The sequence below is a fragment of the Acomys minous genome (genome assembly GCF_964271855.1).
Source record: "Acomys minous genome assembly, chromosome: 18".
Taxonomy (NCBI): domain Eukaryota; kingdom Metazoa; phylum Chordata; class Mammalia; order Rodentia; family Muridae; genus Acomys; species Acomys minous.
Genome location: NC_140501.1, coordinates 10,234,400 through 10,242,450, shown reverse-complemented (window position 1 = coordinate 10,242,450; position 8,051 = coordinate 10,234,400). Strand labels below are relative to the sequence as shown.

At 38.5% G+C, this 8,051-nt stretch overlaps 1 pseudogene across 1 annotated transcript; it reads left to right on the top strand.

Moving 5' to 3' along the window:
- Positions 1-897: 897 nt before the first annotated feature.
- On the top strand, positions 898-4,411 carry LOC311589577 (DNA-directed RNA polymerase II subunit GRINL1A-like; annotated as a pseudogene). The gene is made up of 2 exons: positions 898-1,648; positions 1,680-4,411. The product of its transcript is annotated as a DNA-directed RNA polymerase II subunit GRINL1A-like (transcript).
- Positions 4,412-8,051: the final 3,640 nt, after the last annotated feature.

The following is an 8,051-nucleotide window of genomic DNA, read 5'->3' as shown; positions in this document are numbered from 1 at the left end:
TTTTGTCTCTCTGTCCCTGTTCTTACTCTTTCCCTCTTTCTCCCCTCCTCTATCTCTTGTTTGTCTTCACCTGCCTTCTCTCTCTCTCTCTCTCTCTCTCTCTCTCTCTTTCACTTTTCTTTCTGTTTGTTCTCTGCAACTGTAAAAAACTTCCCTCTGTCACAACTTTCCTCTGCCCTCTTACTGTAATGTTTCAGTTACAAATATGAAAGTCTTGGAGCTGGTTAACTATGGATTAAAGCCACTTAAATATTTCCCCCTTTAAGTTGAATTTTTCAGAACTTTGTCATAAAGGTAAAGACCCTAAAACATTATCAACACATATTTTACCAACTGGTAACAAATATTTTCATCTCGGGAGTAAATATTCTATAGATTGTTATTGTTCATAACACAATCCCTAGAGGCATACACAATGAATGTGGATTTCTATATCTCAACCCCTTTTGCAGATTCTGAGTTGTATCAAGAACAATGCAATCAATGACTTTGCATGGTTGAAATGTTGTGGGTAGTGGTGGTCTACAGCAGCACTGAAAAGTTAATGTTCAGACCTTAGTTAGCTTCTTTGTTTAGATATTCAGCTACTCTGTGTTGAGATTTTCTTATTTGAGTATATAAAACTTCTGACTCCGGGCTGGTGAGATAGCTCAGAAGTTAAGAACACTGTCTGTTCTTCCAGAGGTCCTGAGTTCAATTCCCAGGAACCACATGGTGGCTCACAACCATCTATAATAAGATCTGGTGCCCTTTTCTGGCATGCAGGTGTACATGCAGACAGAACCTTGTATACATAATAAATACATCTTTAAAAGAAATGAGAAGGGTGCTCTTCCAGGGAAATGGCGACTCCCACTCGCGAGCCCAAGTTGCAGCAGGCATCGGAGCCTGCCCATAATGTGCTCGCTGCCCCGCGGCGGCTTCAAGCCCCCAGCTCCCGAGGACTTGGGGCGGCAGAGTTCAGCGGAGCTGCGGGAGAGGTTGAGGCGCCAGGAGATACTTTTGCACAACGAAAAATTCATTTCCAATTTGCCCGACAAAGGTAAAAAGATCTCAGACACCATCGCCAAACTGAAAACTGCCATTGCAGAACGTGAAGAGGTTGGAGAGAGAAGCGAATTGTTGAACCCTGTTAGTGTAGACTGAAAGCTAAGGCAAAAAAGCAGCTACAAGAGTTGATATTGACATAGACAAGGCCCAGAATTCTGACCTGATGCTTGATATTTTGTAATTAGTTCCTGAATGTTCCTCTATAGATATTTAATCCTCTAAAGCAACCTCCGAAACCCCGGGACCTGCACATCTCACTCACGGAGGCAATGAGGAGACTTTGGAGGCTGGCTGTCCGGTGAGCACAGGCCCAGCTCCCAGCAGCTGAGCCAGGGCACCCTCGCCTTAAGTAAACCAACATCTTGCCCAGCGCCCTGTTTCAAGTCAAGTAGAAGATACTTCCGGCAGCATTGACAGTCTGTTTATCACTAAATTGCAAAAGACCATAATCTCATACCAGACTGACCCCTCAGAAGAAAACTCCAGCGCTGACAACCTTCCAGGGCTCCAGAGCAAGACTCCTAAGAAGCCTCATTACATGGAAGAGCTCGAAATGCGAGCGAGCCAGAAAGCAGAGTTACGCAGGCAAAGCTCAACAGCACAGAAACTAGCGGAGAGACTGAATGCGAGTGCCCCCTCCCCATAAGTTTAAGACCAATGTGTTACCCACACAACAGAGTGACTCACCAAGTCATTGTCAGAGGGTGAGTCTCCTGCCTCCTCAGAAGAGCAGCGACTCAGGGCCAGGCAGCATCTTGATGACATCACAGCAGCGCGCCTCCTTCCGCTCCACCACCTGCCTGCGCAGCTGCTCTCTCTAGAAGAGTCGCTGGCCCAGCAGAAAGAGCAGAAGCAGAGTTACGAGGAGATGCAGGCAAAGGTCGCAGCACAGACACTAGCCAAGAGACTGAATATTAAAATGCAGAGCTACTACCCAGAAGGGGAGTCTTCAGGGAGAGACCGAGAAGTGAGGGACGAAGACAATGCCCAGTCCTCGGATGAATGCTGAAGATGAGCGCCAGGAGACCTCGAAAGCTGACTGTTGAGCTGTTACTGTCTCATATCAAACTTCCTAACAAGTATCAAGATCAGTGTCAGACTTCGCTGAGGGACAGCGTGTTTTAAAGTTACACAAAAGTAGCTACAGAATAAGAGCCTGGTTTGTCAGTGAGAAGATGATCTTCACGTGCTTGACCAGTTGAATATTTGAACATTGTGTTTGACCGTATCGTATGACAGTTCGGCAGTATGTTGCGCGTTGGTCTGAGAGGTTATTGTGATAGAGCACATTTTTTCTTTACGCTAACTGCTTTTTCCTTATTCTTACTCTTACCAAATAGCATTGCTTACATCCCTTCTGGTGAAATAACTTTGTTACCCCAGGCACCTACAATGAACTAGGAAAACCTGGTTCCCTCTCTTAGATGTAGGGAACAGATTAAAGTGTGGTAGGCGTGGTTGCATGGAGTTCTGGAGGTGCGGGATGTGAAGTGCTGTGTAAGACACTCAGAAATGTTACAGAAGTGTACATTTGCTGCTCCTGTCCAGGGATGACCGCTGTCTTCCTGAGATGAGGATAATATGCCCTTTGAAGAGGTGTTGGATAGGGGAGGGTCTGCGCTGGTTTGGTGAGCTACTCTTGGCTTCCAGTGGCTTGAGCCCCTTGCTATCTTGGATGAGAGGTCCCTGTACTGAACGCTTAGATGTGGTAAGGAAACTGGTGTTTTTCTAAGAGTTACAGTTGAATTGTCAGTATATTGCTTCTTTTCCTTTTTAAACCTCAAGAGGTGTTTATAGGCTGCGGAAACCTCAGTCTCATGTATGTACACATTTGTGTTGTTTAAAATGATTATATGAGATTGAACTCCTGTTCTACACTTTCCCCCATTCTCACTATTGCACTTGACAAGTAAAAAAAAAAAAAAAAAGTAACATAAAAATAAGTAAATAAATAAAATAATTATATGATCATTTCCAGCAAAGATAACAATATGTTATCAAAAAAAGCCCTTTGTCTATTATGTGGATCTTGTAAAGAAGGAAAAAAATACCAATCAGAGCAACAACAACAAAAAAAAAAAAAATGAGAAGGAAAACAAAAGAAAAATCCTTAAAACAAAACAAATAAACAAAAAACTTCTGACTGTCCCCGGCCAGATACAATCTTCATTACCACAATGGCCACTGTTCCCAGCTTTCATTCAAATTGTTTTATAAACATTGAAACACTTTCTTTCACTTTTTTTTATCATTATTGTTTATTTTATTGCAAGCAAACTGACAGAAAAGACAGCCAAACATCAGAATGTTTCTATTATATAAAGGATTAGAATTTTCAAAGTTAATGTGGATTTCATTTATTTAAAATTTTTGCAGACCAAACTATAGGTTTGTCCAACCTCATACTTTTGACTTATACATAAAAACAGCCTCTCATACCACCATGTACAGCTTTATCCCCTTTGCATGCTATGCTCTGCCCTCTCTGACACCTATGGTAGTTTTACATACTCATTATTGTCTCCTTCCCACATGCTTTTCATTTTGACTATATTACGTTATAAAGATATCCTCATTTGAACTCCTGTCTTCCTGTGCTGTCTGCCTGCTTATCATTGTTATTGAGCTATTTCCTCTTATATTTAATGTAACCAAACATTCATCCCCTACCACCGATATTCACATATCTTCTGTGAGAGAGTAAACACTAAAGTAATGAAAAGTAAATCAGGTATATATAAATTTCTTATATAATTCTAACAATGTCTTTTGATAAAGAACTCTATTACTTAAAATTTTTTTAAAGGAAGAGAAAAATAAATGTTTAGGTATATGTTTAAAAGTCTTTTGCTTCATGCTCCTAAATGAGCTAGTGCCTATATTTTATTTTATTCTTATTGAAAAGAAAGACTTCCCTCATACTGTACAACCCGGCCAGAGCACAGTTTGTAATCACTCCCCACTCACTGCCCAACACAACCCTCATTCACCTCTTCCCCTGATTCAACCCCCACCCTGTTTCTTCTTCTTTAGAAAAGAGCAGGTCTCCAGGAGATGACAATTTACAGGACAAAACATGATATAATAAGATCTGGGACTCTTTTCCTCCTACTGAGTTGGCTTTTATTAGTTTCATGAAAAAATTCTGTTAAAATAACTCAGTGAATAAATGAGCTTAGATAGCAAGAACAAATAACAAATACATTTTTACTTTGAATATTTTCTAAGCAAAATACAGCATTTGTATCAGACCTACTTTTGGGTAACAGAGCAGCATCTGTAACTTTGTCACTAATAAAAAACATGATGGGCGAAGCTTGAGCTTGTCAATAGTTAGAAGTTCTGGTACTTACTAAGTCTTATCTTGTGTGTCATTTTTCTTGACATGAAAATAATTTCTCAATGTTGATTCTCAAATACTATGATGGTGAGTAAGGTCTGTGTTTACCATTACTATTGTTTAGACATCAGTGAAAGTCAATCTAATTCAACATTCCATTCACCATTTTTAATATGAATCATAGCTATCCTTGAATTTATTAATTGTGGGTTAATATTGGCAAATAGTGACTCAGGGATCATGACATTTTATCAAAAACAATAAAGTGGCCTTTCCAACATGCATCATTTTACCAACCCAGTCGTGATACCATTTATAATGGTCCTCTGCTTCTGTCTAAGTTGGTGTTTCTCAGCTGTAGACATAAAAGAGCCATTTAATTCATTTCTTCATAGACATCTTAATTTTCACCTTACTACATTACCCTAAGATAATTTTAATAAGTAACCATTATTGGGCATGTATGACATGCAGTTTACTGAGCCAAGTGTTGATATGGATTATGTTATTTTGTGGGAAAGATTAAGCTTTGCCACAGGTGGAAGCAGTCTTGGCGGGCTTTACCCTTGGGGCACACCATGAATACCTTGTGAGAAACTGTTTGGAGCCTTCCTGGGCTTGGAATTCAGGAAGCCTACCTGGGAACCCCACCGTGGCTATTGTTTTCCTAATTGACCCTCGAAGGGAGAAGGAGACCGCCCTTTGCATGTGACGGGGAAGGTGGTGAGAAGACAAAACAACAGGTTGAGAGGAGGAGAGCGCGCGGAGAGGAGGGAGTGGCCGGACCAGCACGCGGGATGGAGAAACACCTAAGGACCTGTCCTGAGGAACGGATACCAAAAGGTTCACTCTTCTGTCCCTTTAACCTTTTTTTTTTCCTTCTTGTGTATGGTAGTTGGGTTGTACAATAAAGTTTAATTGTTAATAAAAAGAGCCAACATTATTTACTTCTGACAACATGGTTAAGGTGTATAATTTCCTTTTCAAATTCAATATGAGGAATAAATAATCAGATAAAGCGAATCAGTCAATGCTATAAGAACAGAAGATATGAAAGTTTGAAATTGTTCATGCAGCAAAGACATAAGATCCGAAGTCTTTGGCTGGATGATAGCACCACCTTGAGAAACACCTATTCTCTTTTGACTTTTGCTTTAGTTTGCTTTAGTAAATATCCTACATGGCAAAGGTTATAGTGAGTTTTCTCAACTTTCAACCTTTATGGATACTGCAGAGATCTCTTTATTTACATATTTATATAAAATGTGTTTCTATTTCGTGCTGCAATCTAAACATAATATTACATGAAATCAGGATAAATTTACATGCAGCATAATAAAGTTCATTAAGATACATTTTTGAAATATTAAAATAAGAATAATATATCTGATTCTTAAGGAAAATAAAATGAAGCCTTGCTGAAGATTTTCAACTGCCCTTTCTGAAGCTTGCATCTTGATATAGAACAGAGGTAAAAATCAAGCTATAACAACAAAATTGTTTTGCCCTCAAAGATCACCTTTCCCTGTAGGTTTTCTCTAAAGCTATTTCTTATTTTAAGTAGGCACCTAGCTCTGCTACTTCTACTTCTCCGGGGAAGAAAGATGCACCATCCTGATAAATTTAACATTCCTTTCTGAGAATGTCTCCCAGGAGACACAACCACTAGCAGCATCAGATACCCAATCCTAGTAAACATCCTGTGAAATCAGCTATTATAGGAAAGCAAAGGATCAGCATAAGCTACTTCCTCTCCTCTAAAGCCTGTATTTGACTTCCAGCACTCCAGCCTCCTAAGGGCTGCAGAGGATTTATTTGCCAGTATAGATCAGTTTGCAAATGTTAATCGAGCCATTCATGATAAAACTTTTGATGGTTCTTGTTTACTTTGTTGTTGGCAAAACGCGACTTTTCAGGATCCTGCTGGAACTACCTGGGAACCATATGTAGGGATGGCCCTACATACAGAATCAGCTCATTCAGAAAAGTCCCCCTCCCTTTTTAGAAACTCCCTTGGAAAAGACAGTCTGAAATTTTGTTATAAACAAAAAATTATTAAGTATCAGAGTGCTTATAATTCACCTAAATAAAATATCGAATAAGGAAATTTACAATGTCAAGATGCTGCTCAAAGTAGGATGCAGGAACTCCTCATATCTTAACATCAAATAGTTGTGCTGACTCAGCACAGATTAAAATTGTTATCACTGAAAATGTTCAGAAACAGAGTGACTGAATTGCATTTCTGCTCCTTTCAAGGGATAACTGAAAGCAGTGAAATTTAGAAGGTATTAAGTAACTCTGTTTTTCTTTTTTCCATATTCACACACAATCACACACATATATGTATTTGCATATCCATATTTCTAATGAAAAATAGACTTGTCGTAAGTCTCCATAAGAATCACAGAAAAGATTAGCAATGTTTCACTAACTACATAAATATCTATCCATGTCCCAAGTGAAGGATATTTTCAAACAGCCATTATCAGATGAGTGTGTTAGGCTTCTGCCTCAGTCTTCCTAGCAACCTGTGATGTCATTGCCTACCTGCTCCTAGGCATAGCCCTAGGACAAACCCACCTACCTTTCTTTCTTTCTTGTTTCCCTCCTCTGCTTCTGTCTCCTGTTTCTCTCTCTGTCTTCCTTCTCTCCTCAGGCTCAATAAATAAACTTCTTAATATAATATCTGTTGTGTGGTGCAGTTTTCATATTTTATATTATATTTAATATCTCATATTTCCTTGCTATTTTAAAAAGTGAAAGTTTCTCACTCTGTGCATGCAATATAAACATTTATATTATTTCTAGAGTTATTTCAGTAAAATGACTCTCATTAATTCAAGAAGTTGACTATATTCATGATATCTAGTTAAAGTGGTGTCATTGATCAATCTCTACACTGTCAATTATCTGACACCATAAAATAAAATCTTTGCTCTAGACCAATGGTCATACCATTGAATTTTCATGTGGATACATACCTACTTAGTGTAATGATTTATTCTGCCAAAAATCCATGATCTGTGTGAGATTTTTAAAAAATTATATTAAAAAATTCCATCATGTTATAGAAAAACTATTATTTAATTTTAAATATTTAAGATTTATAACTTTAAAGACACTACTATGTTCTAAAACATAGATTAATGATAAAGTAAACTCATATTTTAAGTTGAACTCTAAAAATAATGTTTTATTTAAGTACTTTTATTGGAGTATAGAAAGACAAAAACTTAACCTTCTGTAAAAATGTTTGGTTAAAAAATAGGTATCACCAGATACTACAGATGAGACCAGATAGGCTGAGGTCAGATGTTAGGGGAGGAGGGCTCCTTTTTTTGAGGACTAGGGGAAGGAGGGAGAGGGAATGAAGGAGGGAGGGGGTTTGGGAGTCAATGAGGAAGGGTGCTACAATTGGGGTGTGGAGAATTCAAACTGCAGAACAAACAGATAATTTATATTGCTAATCCCACTATATGGAAATAGCTCTGAGACTGATTGAGACATGAATGTCTAGGCATAGACAAGGCTTCTTGTTGGTTACCAAATACCTGCTATTTAGTTAGATAAGGTCTTCAAAACTTCAGAGACTTACACAGTATGGCATTTAAAGAGGATTTTGTTATTTTAAAGATTCTTTGACAACAACACAGGTTAA